General features: G+C 36.1%; 1 long non-coding RNA gene across 1 annotated transcript in view; it reads right to left on the bottom strand.

The window, feature by feature from the left end:
* Nucleotides 1-5613: 5613 nt before the first annotated feature.
* LOC135321673 (uncharacterized) overlaps nt 5614-17739 on the bottom strand; it is a 29229-nt gene continuing 17103 nt past the window's right edge. The window contains exons 2-3 of the long non-coding RNA XR_010381610.1: nt 14409-14509; nt 5614-6049 (exon numbers count right to left, since the gene is read on the bottom strand). This is a non-coding gene — a long non-coding RNA (uncharacterized LOC135321673). The remainder of the gene's footprint in view (nt 6050-14408; nt 14510-17739) is intronic.

Consider the following 17739-nt stretch of genomic DNA (forward strand, 5'->3'; position numbering starts at 1 on the left):
GTAATAGTATGAAGAAACATTAAGTGTAAACTGAACAGGACTCTCACTGGGCTGTCACCGTTTTCTCAGCATAATATTCTCACAATGCCCAGTGTCACGTTTAGTTCTCCGTGATCCATAGTTTTTTAGGATGCTTAGAAGTAACTAGCATACCAAGCAGGAAGAGCCCAAAGTAACTTCAGGATCTTGAACTGCGTAGAGCACTGTATTACACTTTTATCATCATATCATCTTATGTCTCTCCACAATGCAAGACAGAAAGCCTGTCACTAGACAAGCATTTAGTGCTTTCTGCCACATGGTACCCAAAATATATAGCCAGGAAGATTATCCATGATATTTGAAACTGTAGGTATAATTCTATGCTCCAGAAGTAGTATTTGCCTGACCTGAGAATTATGTAAGGAACACAGTTACTGGGTCTTTTTTCCCTTCAGAGAAGAGAGTATCTTTTTGAAGTTATGGAAAAATATTGTATTTCTATATTTCATGAAATAGTTATGGATAATGACAGGTTTCCTAAAATTATGTAATCAGCCAGTTCTAAATTGGTGCCATTATAATTAATGTTTATTTGAAAATCCTCAGAGAAGGATAGAAGATATGTCTTCAGTTTTGTAATGATCTGAGGTATTCACCTGGCTCCTCTTCCAAACAGGTGAGCTAACATCACTGTAAATCAGATAATGCTAATTTGTGCTTATTGATGAGGGTCTACTTAACTGTTCCCATAGCTAATTTTTTTTAAATCCTCCTTTTGACACTACTATTATCAACAGATTCTCATTCCTGCAAACCCAAACATAACACTAAAGAACAGAAACCTCCTCCACCATGCTGCTAATGCCTCATCTCTCTTACTTTAAGATCCCCTTGATTGTCACTCTACTAGTTTTGTTTGATGTGTTGTGAAAAGCCTGCTATAGTGCAAAGAGCCTTGTACTTGGGTTCTGAAAACCTAGGTTTCAATCCTTTAGCTACTATTAAAGGCAATCACTTCTCCTTTGAACTGCTATCTCCACATTTGTAAAGGAAAGATGATAGCTTGGTGAAAGGGACCTTTGAAAAGTCACTTGCTAGAGCTGCCATCAAAACAAAACAAAACTCCAAAACAACCAGAAAATAACAAGTGTTGGCAAGGCTGTGGAAAAACTGAAATCCCTCTGTGCTGTTGGTGGAAGCGTATAATGATGCAGCCACTATGGAAAAACAGTATGTCGGTACCTCAAAAAATTAAAAAGAGAATTACCAAATGATCTGGCAATTCCACTTCTGGGTATATACCCAAAAGAATTAAAAGCAGCATCTCAAAGAGATATTTGTTCACCCATTTCCATAACAGCATTATTCACAATAGTCAAGAGGTGGAAAACAAATAGACACACTGTAAACTGACTATACTTCAATTATACATATATACATATTTATAGAGACACAGAGAGGTGGAAATAATTCAGGTGTCCATTAACAAATGAATGGATAAACAAAATGTGACATATACATATAATGCAATATTATTCAGCCTTAAAAAGGAAGAAAATTCTGACGACACATAAATATATATTTAGGACATTATGCTAAGTGAAATAAGCTAATCACAAAAAAAAATTACATGACTTCAGTTATATGAGGTATTAGGAGCAATCAAATGGACAGAAACAAAAAGTAGAATGGTTGTTGCCAGGTGGTAGGGGAAGGAGGAAATAGAGAGTAGTTGCTTGATGGGTATAGAGTTTCAGTTTTGCAGGATGAAAAAGTTCTAGAGATGTTGCACAACAATGTGAATATACTTGCTACTGAACTATGCACTTAAAGTAGTTAAGGAATTAAAACAACCAGGTGATATCACTACACACCTATTAGAATGACCAAAACCCAGCACACTGACAACACTAAATGCTGGCAAGGATGTAGAATAAAAGGAACTCTCATTCATTGCTGGCAGAAATGCAAAACAGTACAGCTACTTTGGAAGGCAGTTTGTAAAGCTAAACATACTCTTGCCATACAACCCAGCGATTGTGCTCCTTGGTATTTCCCAGAGGAATTGAAAACTTATGTCCCCACAAAAACTTACATATGGATGTTTATAGTAGCTTTATTCATAATTGCCAAAAACTGGAAGCAATCAAGAAGTCTCTCCGTAAGAGAATGGATACACTGTAGTACATCCAAACAATGAAATATTTTCAGCACTAAAAGGAAATGAGCTATAAAGCCATAAAAAGCCACATAGAGCAAACTTAAGTGTATATTACTAAGTGAAAGATGCCAATATGAAAAGACTACATACTTCAGGATTCCACCTATTGTATACGACATTCTGAAAAAGGCAAAAATACAGAGACAGTAGAAACATCAACGGTTTCCAGGGGCTGGGGAAGGGAAGGACAAAAGGCGGAACACAGAGGATTTTCAGGGCAATGAAACTATTCTGTGTGATACTGTCAGGGTGGATACACGTCACTATAAATTTCTCCAACATAGAATGTACAACACCAAGAGTGAACCCTAATGCAAATTATAGAGTATGGGGGAATATTGATATGATATGTATGTGTGGAGGCAGGGGTATGAGGGAAATCTCTGTATCTTTCTCTCAGTTTTGCTATGAATTTAAAATTCCTCTAAAAAAACGAAGTCTTTAAATTGAAAAAAAGTCAAGAAAAATTTTGTTATTTGTATTTTATCACAATTAAAAATAAAATCAGTTGCCATATAAAATTTAGCTTCTTGAAAGTACTCTGTATCAGTTTACTATTTATTATTATCCTTCAGTGTTATTATCCCCCCAAAAGCATAATCATAAAAGTATAATAGAATACAATAAAAGTATAGAGCTATCGTGTATGGATCTATGTACAGTTCATTTATATGGAAAATCCAGTGCAGCTTTATGTCACAAATCTCCTACTTAAATTGACTCCAGACTGCACTGGAGACCTGAGCAAGTAGAGTGTTTCCAGGAAGAGACGACATTGCTCCGGTAGGAGAGTGGGGCTTTTTCTCTGTTCACCAACCTAGTTGTTTGTTTGTTTCTGTCAGTCTAAGAGAGTCCACAGTCCACAGCACTGAAAACCATCAAGAGGACTGGCGGAAGGCGACTGTAAGAGGCAGACCCCACAAGTGTGCTAACTGATTACTTGTCACAGCACTCTTCTTCTCCTCCCTCTTTGCTTCTCACAGCTCCATTCTTTTCCCCAAAATCTAGAATGAAAGTCTCCTGAATGCAAAAACCAAGGTAAGAAAGTGGCATTTTTCTCAAGGCTCCAAAGGCAACCATTGTGACAGTTCAACCATTCTCTGGAAAATTCCACAGCCAGCCAGTTGGGAGAAATATTTTACCTCCTAAAAAGAGGGCTAAAAAGAGCCCTCTTAGCCATAAAGAGAAAACCAAAGTAGCAAGTTAGACTCTTTCACAGGTGGGCTAAATTGTATAGGAGTTCAAATTTCTCCTCCACTAACCCATAGAGCACTAGCCACCACCACCAAAGCCACCAGCACCCTCTCTGTCAGCTCCCCTTTCAGAAAGGATCTCCACCCCCGGCCAGTCCTCTCCTCACTGCTCCAAATACTCAGAATACAAACACTCCAGGTTCTGAACGTTTCCCTCCTCCATTTCTCATCTGTCTTCCTCAGAAATCAAAGCCTTCTGTAAAGTCTCTCAGACTGATGACAAACTAGCTGAAATTCCATACTAATTTACACTGAGCTTTGCTGTTGATTATGATTTATCTCTAGAATAATTTCCATTTTAGAGCAGCATTCAACGCCCAAACATAAATATTTGTAAAGCTAATGTAAGAATCCCAGACGTTGTATTACATCTGCCAAATTAAGGGACAAGGCAGTCCTTTAGAGCCTTTCATATCACATGAAGTGATTAGCTGCCTGCTCTGCTATGCAAAGAACTAGCTTTACTCTTTAAATGTTGCTTATGCAGTTTCTTTTCGGGGTTTTTTGTTTGTTTGTTTGTTTTGCCACCAAAGGCCACAAGGGTCCCTGGAAAAATAAGATGGAATCTAGGCGTATCACCTCTAAGGTCTAACCTAAGACCATAAGGTCTAACCTCTTCTCTTGCGCTTTGTCTAGTTTCACTTGCCTATAGGAGTCGTCTGCGGAAGCCCGGCACTTAACACGTCAGATTAGAGTTCTCAGTGCAGAACCACTGCTCCAGACACCTCAGCTCTCAGCTCCGTGAACTGTGCAGAGAAGCCGCGCAGACACCTCACTTCAAGATGGCGGCGGTAGCTGGCCGTGTGCAGAGACACTGCACCTGAAATGCCGCGAGCAGCACAGCCCCACCTCCCGCGAGATCTCCGTCCTGCCCCCTCCTCCTCCCCGCAGAAAACAACCCTATAAGCAGCCTCGCCCACTGCCTGTCCGAGCGTGTGCTCTGGAACCTGAGCTCCAACCTCTCCATTCTTTCATAAAAGAATAAAGCTTTCCCTTGCTTCTGAACCGAACTCGATCTTGTTCTATTGGCTCGAATGACATCAGACAGGAGGACCCTTGTCGGAGACTGACTCAGGAAAATGGGCAACCCTTTCAATAGTTACTTACTAAGCCCATGCTGAGGGCAGGGTGCTATACATCGAGCATTCCTTCAGTATCCCTACACACAGCCTTTCCCCACCTCTCACTAAGGTGCCAGGAAAGACACAGAAAGAAGAAAGAAACTCACTCCCAACACTGGTAACCAAGATGGAAGGCAGCCTAACTTTAGTCTGTGGGAAAGACTGATGCTAATTCCAAAGCAGAGAGAACTAGATACAGACATCTTCCCAGAGATAAGCACATAGCATTTCCTGCCTTCAGTGTATGAGAAAGATGTCCTTAGAGAAAGGTGGAGGGAAAGTAATACATACTGCATTGCTTTTAAGGCCTGGATCCTAACATACAATTTAGGTCCAGGAAAGTTTATACACAAATAATTAAGATTTGTGATAAAATGTGTTTTCCCGTTGGGTGTTACCATTGACTTCAAATGGGCCTGGTGTTTCTGCAGAGTTCATTTATCTCTGTGTTTAAAATACAGTGTTAGAACTGAACAGGCTTCAATTTCTCCATTTTTATATTATAATGCTTACTTAATCCTTTATAATAAAATTATAATAAATTCAACATATTATTGCCAAATTTGCATAGATAATTGCCTCATTTATGCATTCTCTTTTTTGATAACAGCATTTCATGGCTGACTTACATCCAGTTTAAAGTATGCTAACACTCCCAAAGCTTATACAGTTTCTTTCCAATATCTCCATTAAATATTCTTCTCCTGTAACTGATTTTTATTGGTTTCTGCCAGTCCTCGATTTTTAACGTAGTATCTGAAGTATAGAACAGTTGCACAATCAATACAACTTAAATAAATTTGTTTTTTTTAAAGAAAGAGAATCTCAAAAGTGTGGTATAAGAAACAAAAGCTGGCCTCTGGAAATGGAAGAAAGACAATCATAAATTTAAGGTTTAAGGGGTTATTTTAAAATGTATACCAAATAGCAAAATTGTCCAAAAATGTATAATTATTTATAGATGAAGAATCATTTTATTTTTTATTTTTTTAACTTTTTTTATTGAGTTATAGTCATTTTACAATGTTGTGTCAAATTCCAGTGTAGAGCAATTTTTCAGTTGTACATGAACATACATATATTCATTGTCACATTTTTTTTTTTTGCTGTGAGCTACCACAAGATCTTGTATATATTTCCCTGTGCTGTACAGTATAATCTTGTTTATCTATTCTGCATTTTGAAATCCCACCCCTCTGTCCCCATGGCAACCACAAGTTTGTATTCTATGTCTATGAGTCTGTTTCTGTTTTGTATTTTTTTTTTTTTCAGATTCCACATATGAGTGATCTCATATGGTATTTTTCTTTCTCTTTCTCGCTTACTTCACTTAGAATGACATTCTCCAGGAACATCCATGTTGCTGCAAGTGGCGTTATGTTGTTGGTTTTTATGGCTGAATAGTATTCCATTGTATAAATACACCACATCTTCTTTATCCAGTCATCTGTTGATGGACATTTAGGCTGTTTCTATGTATAGACAAAGAATCAGAAGTGTTAATATATCTTTGATCAATATAGGGAGAACAATAGAAAACTTTCTGAATTTGAGAGTCTTTTTTGTTCGCTTTAGGTCTTGTGCTCCAACCAGTATTCTACATTTCAAATGTATCCCAGAAGAGTCAGAATGCAAAGAAAAGGGACATGAAGAAAAACCTCAGGTTTAAATGACATAAGAACAAAACAGGAACATAAAAATGAGTAGCTTAGGCATAGCTATGTTTGTAAGCAATAATTTTGTGGAAAATAAAAAACTATCACATGGGTACAAAGAACTAAATGTCCAATACTGACTCTCTAAAATAATGTTATGAAAAGTGTTCATTTTTACAGTGCTTTGTCTTTTGTTAAATATTATGTGCCATAGCCCAGATGTAAATCTGACCTACCTTTGCACAAGATAGCCCATTAGAATGCTAAAGGAGCTAAATGTAAGGATTATGCAGAGCCAAAATTAGCTGAGCATGAATAAAAGTATGGAAAGATAAAACCTGAATTGCTAACAGTGGTTGCCTCTTCAGGATGGAATTAGAGCTCGGGAAAGAGAAGAATTGTCACTTTTAAATCATTTATTTTCTGTTTAAAGTTTTTCATTTAAGTTGGTTGTAATGGTCATATATTACTTTTATAATTTAAAAAAACTTATTACTGAAACTTATAGCCAAGATGTCAAATAATGTTGCTTCTCAGTTCAAACAATGTCTGATTTAGAGAAACAGCACTTATTAATGATCCATGAATTTCATTCCTTGAATTCTATCTCTACTTTTTCTCCCTCCAGTTGGATATTCCTCCTTCCCCAAGAAAGGTCCCAGAATTATTGCCAGGTGGGCTACTGTAGGTTATAGAAAAAGAGGAGTAAGTGCATTTTTTTTTTTTAGACAATCCACATATTTAGAAGAGTGAGTAAAGAAAGAAGTTGCAAAAATAGTGAATAGACCCTGAATCCAGATTCCCAAACAGAATCCCTTCCTTAAATATTGTCCTGCACGCCCAAAATACTTCCTGGTTTGTTTGGGTTTTTTGAACTTCAGTTATTACACCACAGAATTCTACCAAAAAAGATCATTCTTTGATTTACATCTTTCTTTAAAATACAATACTTCTTGAAAGGGTAAAGTGCTATCCACTCTTCAGACATTAGTAAATGTTAGTTTAATCACACGTCCTCATAACAGCCAGCTGATGAGAGAAAAAGCATACTGTTTGTTTGTACATGTACAAAAAAGGGCAACTGGCAATGAGAGACCTGGATGCTGAAATAAAGAGGACTTGGTACAGCTGAGAGCATGTAAGCCTGGGAACTATGAAAGGACCCCAGAAGTCATTTTAAAAGATGGATCATAAAGCAAGGTGGTGAATACCAAAAATACTGAGCTACTGAAAAAAGCATCCAATGAGAAAAACTAGACTCCTTTTGTTCCCTTCACCATCTTTTCTTCTTTCCTCTCCTTCCTTCTCTTTTACTTCAAATACTGGAACAAGTATTAGTAAGTTATATTCAATGGCCTAAATAAACTTTGGTTGAAGCTCCCTCCTCCATACTGCTTTCCCTAAAGACTAATTAGAATTAGCTCTATTTTTGAAGGTAAAGTCGAGTGAAGTAAATGTAAGGTAGAACAGAGCCTTTCTCGCAGGGGCCTGCAGTACTCCACTTAGATCTATTAAAGTATTTACGCTTGTGACAAAATAAAAAGAATTGTTTTGATATGGTGATGACAATCGAAGTGATTTTTTTCTTTTCTGTTATTATCATTGTGCTGTTTTACAGTACCTAAATATTTTGTAACCAAGGAAGAACCTTGAAGTACAAACACATTGTCCAGGATATGGAGAGTTTCCAGCAAGGTCCTCTGTCCAGCCTGGCTTGAGTCACTTCCCTGCAGGTTTTAGAGCTCTTCAGAGCTCTAAAGTTCTGAAACAAGACTCGGGGATTGCGAGATCAGCCTTCTGTGTGCCTAAAAGACAGAGCAAACCAGCCAAGAGCAGAGCTCTTGTAAAACTGTGGCTATGAAATTCAAGCAGGACAGCCAGGGATCGAGAACTCGGTATACACACCATCAAAAATGGTTGATAGGGCGAGCTAAATGAAAGAGTGACATTCACTAGACATGTTTGCTTGGTTTCCCAGCATGATTTCTTAGTGGAGGGTGTCTAATGCTTCTAAGGAGGACTGTGAAGATAAGTGAGAGAACACACGAACTGTTTGGAGTCACTCGATTCAAGGCCAGGCTTCTGAGAAGTAGCTAGGAAATAGCGACCTATAATAAATACAACTTTTTAAAGGAGATTTCAAAAATCATTAAACAATTTTTGACCACCAATTTACATTTACCTCCCTCAAACTTACGCTTCCCCAGCTATTTCACCTTTCTTCCGCTCAGTATGAATTCACTGAAAGAACACAAGCACCCCGCTGAAGCAGAAGTAGTGAAAACATTCTCACAGGCGATGATTTACATGAAAACAAAATCCAGTGGATGTGGGAAAAACAGAACTTATAAAGCTTCTTCTGGAGACAAATTGGTTTCCCTTGTGGCCCTTCTGATCCTAAACTCAATTTTTGTAGTTAATTAATGCTGTTATTTGGAAATTTCACTGTCCATCTAGCATTTTCTGATTATAAGAGTCCCCTAATGGAGGAACATAAAAATGTTTGAAGATCATGGAATTGAGAAATAATAGTTAACGAAGAGCCAGACTGTCCAGATTCAAAACGCCAGCTCTACCTCTCGCTAACTGTATGACTGTAGACAAGTTATGTAACTGCTCTGTGCCTCGGCTTCCTCCTTTATAAAGTTAGAATAATAAGTACCTGCTTTCCAGGGTTGGATAAATTAAGAAAACTTACATAAAGTGCCTAGGACATAGCCTAACATGTAGTAGGCCCTGAATAAGCTTGACCATTAATACTGGAAGGATCAAAATAACTTTTGTGGCACTTTAGGAACTCGTATTATGGTTTACTTGGAGTTGTCACTGGAAGGTAGGAAATGAGGCTGCAGAAAAGGGCTATATTTACTCTCATGATCTTTTTGAGGGCATTTCAGCTTATAAATGGAGGAATACAAAAGTTTCTTAATAATAATAAATAATAATGATTCCATAATAATAATAATGCACAAAAGATATCATTTACTTACGAGTCAATGAGGTTAAATTATCAGTGTGAAAACTGAAGGGAGAAAGGAACAGAAACTTTATTCCCTGTTAACCAAGTGAATTTTAGAGCTGGAAATGACTTTCCACTTGTTTGCATAACAATAGCAAAGACATAAACATTAAAAGATTTCTGGTGTTGCATAACGTTAGGTTCAACCATAGTTAAAGGGAAAAATAGGAATAAATGTGTATACATGATTAAAAACTGTGCAATAAGCAAAGAATAATTTTTAACACTAGAAAAATCACTCATTTTACCTGACAGTTTAATATCCTACATAAAAGTGAGATAAACCTAACACCTGCAGGTAAGACAGGGCTGGTAAGAGAGGCGGATATTGAACAATTACATAAAATGACACTTGGCAAACATAGAAAACCAAAGAATGACTGCAACTGTTTCATCGCTGGTAACTTGATACTGCAGGAGGAGCTAAATAAAATTAGAGAGGAAAGTTGAGAAGCATGTGAGGAATTGCTGAAACAGAGCTATGAGTTAGGAATATGAAGCTGCTTTTTTAAAAATCATCAGAAATTTTCCAAACAAACTGGATTCCCAAGTATTGCTTAATAACAGCTTTGGATGGAATAATACTATTACTTTAGCAAAGAAGGATATTCTCTGCAGCTTCAAGCTTTCTTGCTGTCCCCAAAGACAGACACACCAGATTTCTGAGTTAAGAGGATGACAAAGCCAAAAAGCATGGGAAAATCACAAAGTTTAAGTAACTTTATGATGTTCATATGACTGTTTCCTGATCTGTGGTTGTTGACATTTGAGTGGTCATTGGAAGAACCACTAGACTCCTGCTGCCTGGGACTTCCTCTTGAATGTGATTTTTAAATGTTACCCTGTCTACTAGATCTTCAGCCCATGTCTCTTGCCTAGAGAGAGACAATGACACCCCTTCATCCAAGAAGGACCCCCATGCAGACCTGAGGACCTGAGTGAAGAGCAAGTATCTGTTTTTACTTACAATGGGTGACAACCAATCCAATAGGTCCCTATCCTTCATGAGAATGTTGCCTTTGGAGCATTTCCTTACAAGGAGTCCTACTACATTTGGTCAACAGTTTGAAAGATATTACTGTAATTGCTATATCTGTTGTTAATTTATAAAAAACACAAAATGATGAAAATAACTGGATGGCATCAAGTTCAAATAGTCTAAACTATGTTCCCAAATTCCAAATGGATTTGAGTTAAATGATGATTTTAGGGTTTGAAATAGAAATTGAAAGTGCAGTATTATAAAGAGTAGCTTTTAATTAAAATACCTCAACCAGAAATCTAAAAGTTAAAGATAAGCAAAATAACAGAACATCTAAATACCAGAGTAGTCTTCTCTTTAGTTTAATTTCAAGTTGATGTTTTAGATGCACATAACATCTTTACATTTCTGAGCTATTAATCAACACTTCTGCTTTCTTTATTTAATTTTTTGCTGTTTTGACTTAAAATTTTAAATGTAATATTTTAGACATTGAAATTTTCCACTTTCAAAGTTTTTGTAGTTTTTTAACCTGTGCTTGAAGTTAAGGAAACTTCAAAAATGAGTAGCATTGCCCTTATTTACAAAGGGTCTTTACTCTGAGATAACTTATAACAGAATTGTGTTTATGAGGATCCAAGGCCCAGAGTATGGAATGAGTGAATTTGCATTTTCTGCAGTTCATCATGAAGCTTAGGAAGAGCAAGTTACAATTTCTCAAAGAAATTAACTAAAATAAGTTGAAAAAATGATTAATAATAATGTGGGTTCATTTTATCCTATGGTTCATAACTTTATTCTGAGCCAAATAGTTTAAATTTGGAAACTTTTATGATTCATTTCATTTGATCTAAATCAAATTCATCAGTCCAAATTAAGCTATCTATATAGGAAATATTAGTAATCAATCTTTGGTTTATTGCAGCTATAAAATAATTTATCCGTGAAAAATTTATATCAATTCAAAAGAACCATATATTTTAGCCATACATTTCCCAATACGTGTGTTGAGAAGTAGCAGTAATTGTCCATTATGCTGCTAAGAACATTATTTTATTTTCATATAAATAGACTTTATATCCAATTGTTTTTCATTTTTATTCTTTTACCTCTTTTGTCAAAAAAAGGAATTATATATACTTTCAGTCACCTGCATTAATGGCCAGATTTTTTTTTTAATAAACCAGTTAATTGGTGGATCCATATATTACTTGAGATCACCATCAACTCCTTCTTATTAAGCATTTATCTCATCAAAGTGGACATGGCAAATGATTGTTTGTCAAAACAATCAAACTTCTTGAGGGTAGATTTAATATTTCTTTGTAAAATAAAATACCACATGGAGAAGAGTCACTCAAACAACAATTGTATATAAAACAATAAAAATTCAAAGCTAAAGTATTTTAGGAAGAAATAGCATGAAATGCCAAAATGTATGAATAGAATGCCTCCTTTTGTGTGCAAATACTGCTAGACTTAAACAACTATCCCATACTGAGACTTGATATTTTACAAGTTAGGGTTCTCCTAACGCTATGCAGCCAATAAGCTTCCACATCTAAATATACGAACAGTTTATATCCATGGAGCCTAGGTCGTAGAAGATTAAAGTGTACCAGATGCAGATGGACAATTCAACAGGTACAATTCTGAAGACAGTTGTAATCAGTGCTATCCGGAGGGTATGAAAGGAAAAGGAGGTTGCCAAGGACACAAAAGCAACTGACTGGACATGTATGGCTCTCAGATGCTTTATGATACCACTGAGTGCACGAGGGCACACACAGAGAAGCATACACAGAGGGTGCATTGATGTATGTGCAAGAGTTCATTGGCTGTTGCCATGGATGCAGCCAGTAATGGTGTATAGGGAACAAACAGAAGGACATAAAAAGAAATGACTGTGCCACATATACCGAGAAAGAAACCTGTGAAATCCTCTCCTCTCATTGGCCATCACTATGGAGACAGCCTTTAAAAGTCCATAGGAGATGAAAATTAAATTCTGGTTTAAACACACACACACACACACACACACACACATCCCTCATAGAGGTGAATATCAGCATGAAAAATATTTAAGGTGAATTTTAGAAGTTGTTTTCAGAAACAGTTACTAAAACATAACAAAGAAAATCCCCCTAGACAGAAAATATTGGCATTATTCAATAATGATCAAGAGTATTTTTTTTCCTACCCTGGTATTTATTTAGAAAAGTTACCTATCTCACTCAATTTTATCTTTTTGGCTATATATCAGATTCCAGTATCACTGGATTCCATTAACAGGTCACCCTTTCAAGTAATGAGTACAACTCCCTGCTGCACAGAAAGTGTTTAAGGACCTTGAAACTCTGATATTTGGCAGGTAGATATTTTTTCAAATGTTATCAGTTCTTTATATGTTGGAAAAATGTTTTTAAATGATGCATTATTACCAAGGCTCCTCGGCACCCCATTATGTAAAAAACAATCAGTTGAGCTTTAACCTGCTGCTTATGAGGCAAAAAGAAAATTGTTGTTTCTTAAGTTATCCTCTTCTGCTTTTTTTCACATAATAGTAGTTTGCCCTGACTCAGTCACCAGTATAACCATCATCTCTTGAATAATTCCCAATGTTTCCTTTGCTCTAACCTCCTTCTATATGTAGCAGATAAGCTGCCTAAATCTTAGGTTTATCCTGGTGCCAAAAATATGTAGAAATATACAACTTGGTCTAAGGAAAATGCATATTGTAGGAAAAAATACAAAAATGATGCCTTTTGAGAATATGGAAATTAATCATGACTACTTATTTACTAAAAATGTAATCAGCAAATTAGAAAAATTGAATCACTTATTATGTGAAATAAATTAAAGATTTTTTCCCTTCCTTTTGTGGCATAAATTAGTCAGGTAATAAATTGAGAAAGAGCATGGGTTTGAAATTTTCTGACACAATGCAGTGAGGTAGAATTGCCCCAGTGGCTGAATTCTTTAGAAGGTAAGAAACAGGTGTTACAAAGTATACATTAGTAGTAGCTTGGAGGTGGGACATATGGGTATAATTTATTACTCTGTGCAAGGACTATTCTAGCCATGAAATGGGGCTTGAGGGAGAGAGAAGAGAGAGTCAAGGGTAGCAAAACTCCCTAATTTACTCCTGCCAACTGTTAAATAAGAAATTCTATAGCTAAGGGAGGTACATGCTTCTGTTGCAAAAGCCAAAATAGTAATAGAGATATAAATTACTGTGGAATGTTCGGAGTCACACCTCTAGCTGTAAGGAAGGATTCTGTCTTTTACCTGAGAAAACGGGCACTAGAGAAAGAAAGGCCAAAATAAGGATAGTCTCGTCCACCAACTCTATGCATCCAAATTTTAAAATAAACACTTCTGCCCCTCCAAAGACATAGCCAGTTGATGAGAACTTAACTGAGTTCTCATTGTATGTCAGGAGTCCTAGAATTGCAGATCTTCTTGGTTAGGGATCAGCTTATATTTGGAAACAATGAAGTTCTATCCATGCACTTGGTGTCAGAAGAAATCCTGATCCCGATGTACCTTAACATTTGTCAAATACTCTGCTGCAAGCTGCCTACACAACAGTGTGACAGATAAAGAAGCATCAGAATTTTTTAGAGGATGGACTGGATCTTATCAGTTAGACTGACAGGTGTGCTTACATGGGCTTTGAAATGTTCTATAATATCTAACTTTTTGTTTCATTGATGCCTAAAAAATGTGATTCAGCTCACTCATGATGAGTGTAGTATTTTTAAGCAGAGGGGGAAATCTGGTTCAGTGTAAATATTAAGCATCATTGTTTTTATAGGTCTTTTTATTGTAGTATTTGATCTGAACTTTTAACAAGTTGTGGGATGGGTTTTGAAGCATATTATCTCATTCTTTTCATCCTAAACACTGTACTCAGAAATTTCATTTTCAAAGGATTTATGGTAAATAATAATAATAACTTATTTCATGCTGTCATAAAGGTGTAAAAAAACTAACAGAATTGTTCAATTTTCCTGAGATGGGAGAGCCAATGCTTTTATTTTAGGTTATTATATAGAGAGATCACTAATATTTTTAAGCTAATTGACTTTGCATACTGTAACTTTAGTTGCCACTATGCAGATCTTTAGTTGCAAAGAAAACCCTCTAAGGGTTATTTCCTGTAAATTACATACCTGAAATTCCTGTAGTTAGCCAGCCAATAAATGGCTATGGGCAATGGGCCTAGGCTATGGGCCCCAGATCCAAGAAGTCTGGCTTTCCATGGGCAGAGTTACTGTGTGATGAAAATAAAACATTTATTTGTACTCAATTATGTTATTTCTATAAAGCATTTTCTCACATTTTGATGTTATATTTCAGCAGTAAAAATAGCAAAATTTTAACATTCATACAAATGTGTTCATCAAATCACTAAGAAAAGACCCAAAAACCACAATAGATGAGAAAGGGCATGGATGAATCAACAAGTCACATAAGATGATGACTAAAAATAAATTTACCTTTACTAAAATTTAAATATGCAAAATAAAATAAAATGATAGTTTGGCACACTACAGTTAAATTGTCCAAAATAAATAATGATATATCTTAAGGATTATAAAATTTAAAACAAATGATAAAATGAAAACAATTGCTCTAAGATAAGATAATTCAGATCAAAGTTTGTAGAGGTATAAATACCTGGGCAAGATTTTAAAGCATCTTTATCAACTTGTGAAAATTATGAATCTTAATTCAGTAATATTCTCTACAGATTTCAACAGAATATTCTTGTTCTCAAGTTTTGGAAGTTCAAAATTCCTCAATTGTTGCAGTTAAACTTTTACTGCATCTTTTCTATTTTTAATAGTTCCCTATGATCTCAGCTTACCTTTGACTTAGCTAGTGGAGTAATTCTCCAGAGGTTTAACTCCCTTTGCTTCAGAGTTCTAACTTTTTCTTCCTTATAGGATTTGACAGAAAGAGCCCAAGGTTGAATACATCCTATATTTCCCAGTATAACTTCCATGTGACAGCATTTTTCAAATCAGCAGAAAAATTTCCTCTTCTGACAATGTTTCTTTTTCACACCCATTCTTCTTCCTTTTTGAAGCCAGGGCTTGTTTAAATCCAAATTCGCACTGTATACATAAGCTCATATTCCATTTTCCATTGGTAATGGGTAGAGCAGGCTTTAGATCACTTATAAATCTACTCGTTTTTGTTGTTATTTAAAAGGGCATAACCTTTTATTTCAAAACAGACAGCAACATACATCTAAACAGATACATAAAATTGTTTTTCTCTATACCAGCTAAATTGTTCTCACAGTTGCTCAAAAGCTCAGATTTAATCTACTACAACACTTTCATAATTCAGTGCTCCTAGTAAACAAATTACAACATTCAGAAATTTCATCATACTTCTCAAGTGATACGAGTATATTAAGCTTTTGATAAACCAAATAATGTTGCATATTTGGAAACAGATAATATATTTGTGATCCCACACTAACTTGCAAGAAACTTACAGAGATTGAAAATAAACTCTGTATTTTCAGTAGCTAAATTATTTTTTAAATTCTTATTTAGATAACATCTAATAAAAGTAAAGATTCTAAAAATAATAAGTAAATGTGAGATATTCTTTTGAATTTTTGGTTAAAGCATTTTTATTTTAATGGTATTCATCAGGAAAAATCCTAATTTTGTTATGATGGGGGAAAAATTACCTCTTCAGTGTTATTTGCTGCTAACCCTTTACTGTCCACTAGTATATTCAACTGCCTGAAATACCCTTGGGTTTTTTCTTCACATTTGGCAGATTTGTTATTATTTTTCAAGACCAATGCAAAGGTCCTGTATGAAACCATCATTAACAACTAGATTTGAATCACTCATTGCATTGCCCTGTTGACCTAAAACAGATTTCCAGTTACTTCTCCAACAAAAACGGGTTTATTTGAATTCGGCAGACAACTGCAGTTCAGGATCTGCAAACATGGCTAGCCATGTGCAAATTCCCAGAGAAAATGGAGAAGAGAGCTCTTTTGCTGAGGGGGAAAGAAAGCTGGGAGGGCTATAGTAAATAAAGAGTCCATGGCTTTTCATTGGCTGAACTGTGACCATCTCTCATTGGCTGAGCTCTTGCCAGGAAAGAAGAGGAAGTCCTCTTCCTGCTGGGCTCCTCTATCATCATAGGGCATGAGACTCCTCCCTTCTGGTCTCCTGACTAGGTAATCGAGGTTTCTGTTTATTAATTTCTTACAGCACTATTTGTGGAGTCTTCCAAGATTTATTTGTTCAGCTTGGATTTTCTAACCCTTGGAACTTTCTAATGTATCATGAAGACACTCTTTTCTAGGGTTCCAGATAAGCTGGCAAGTTTTTTTGTTTTTTTTTTTAATAACATATTAGCCATAAGAGCTACAGAAGATAAGTTCTTTTCAAAGCTCCTCCATCATTTCCCTTGGAGTCATCCTTGATCTTCAGTTCACATTCAATCTTCAAAAAATTTTGATGGCTCTCCTTCCAAAACATATCAGAATCTCAACATCTCTCACTCCTTTCCCCCTGCCATGGCAGTGCTAGCACCAGTTTAGACCACCATGAACTATTACACCCTGAATCATAGTCTGCCCTCCATCTCTGCAGTTTCTGCATCCACAGATTCAACCAACTGCAGATTGAAAGTGTATTTTTTTAATTCCAAAAAGTTCCCAAAAGCAAACCATGAATTTGCTGAGAGCCAACAACTATTTACAGTGCACTTACATTGTATTAAGTATTATAAATAATCTAGAAAAGATTTAAAGTTTATGGGAGGATGGATGTGTATTATATGCAAATACTATGACATTTTATATAAGATACTTGAGCTCCGATGGAGTTTGGTACCTGCAGGGGTCCTGGAACCAGTCTCCCACAGTTACTGAGGATGACTGCACTACAATGGCCTCCCAACTGCTCTGTTTCTATCATTTCTCTCCTGTAGTCTATCCTCAACACAGAAGCCAAGAGATGGCTTTAAAACATTAATCCACTGTCCTCTGTTCAAAATAGTATAGGGGTTCTCCTTCACTCAGAGTAAAAGCCAAAGTCCATACGTGGCCCACAAGGCCCTGCATGGTCTACTTTCCCAACTCACCTGCCACATTATCTCTCTGACCTCTCTCCCTGGCTAACTCCACCTAAACCATATTGGCTGCCTTGCTGGTCCTCAATATAAAAAGTTTCAGCCACTTTCATTCACCACTTAGATCCTCCCCATTGGCTGTGCCATTCATCTGCAATTAACCCTTACTTCCTTGATTCCTGTATTCAATATCACCTCTTCAATAGGGCTACATGAGCACGATATTTAAAATGGCAAATTTTACCTTCTTCAAGGCACTATTGATGTTGCCTATCCTGCTCTACCTTCTCTTTCTCATAGCACTTATTTTCTAATAAACTAAATAATTAACGTATTTATCATGTTCGTTATTTGTTCACTATCTCTATAATGTAAGCTCTTTGAGAGCAG

The sequence above is a fragment of the Camelus dromedarius genome, chromosome 7 (assembly GCF_036321535.1).
Source record: "Camelus dromedarius isolate mCamDro1 chromosome 7, mCamDro1.pat, whole genome shotgun sequence".
NCBI classification, from domain to species: Eukaryota; Metazoa; Chordata; class Mammalia; order Artiodactyla; family Camelidae; genus Camelus; species Camelus dromedarius.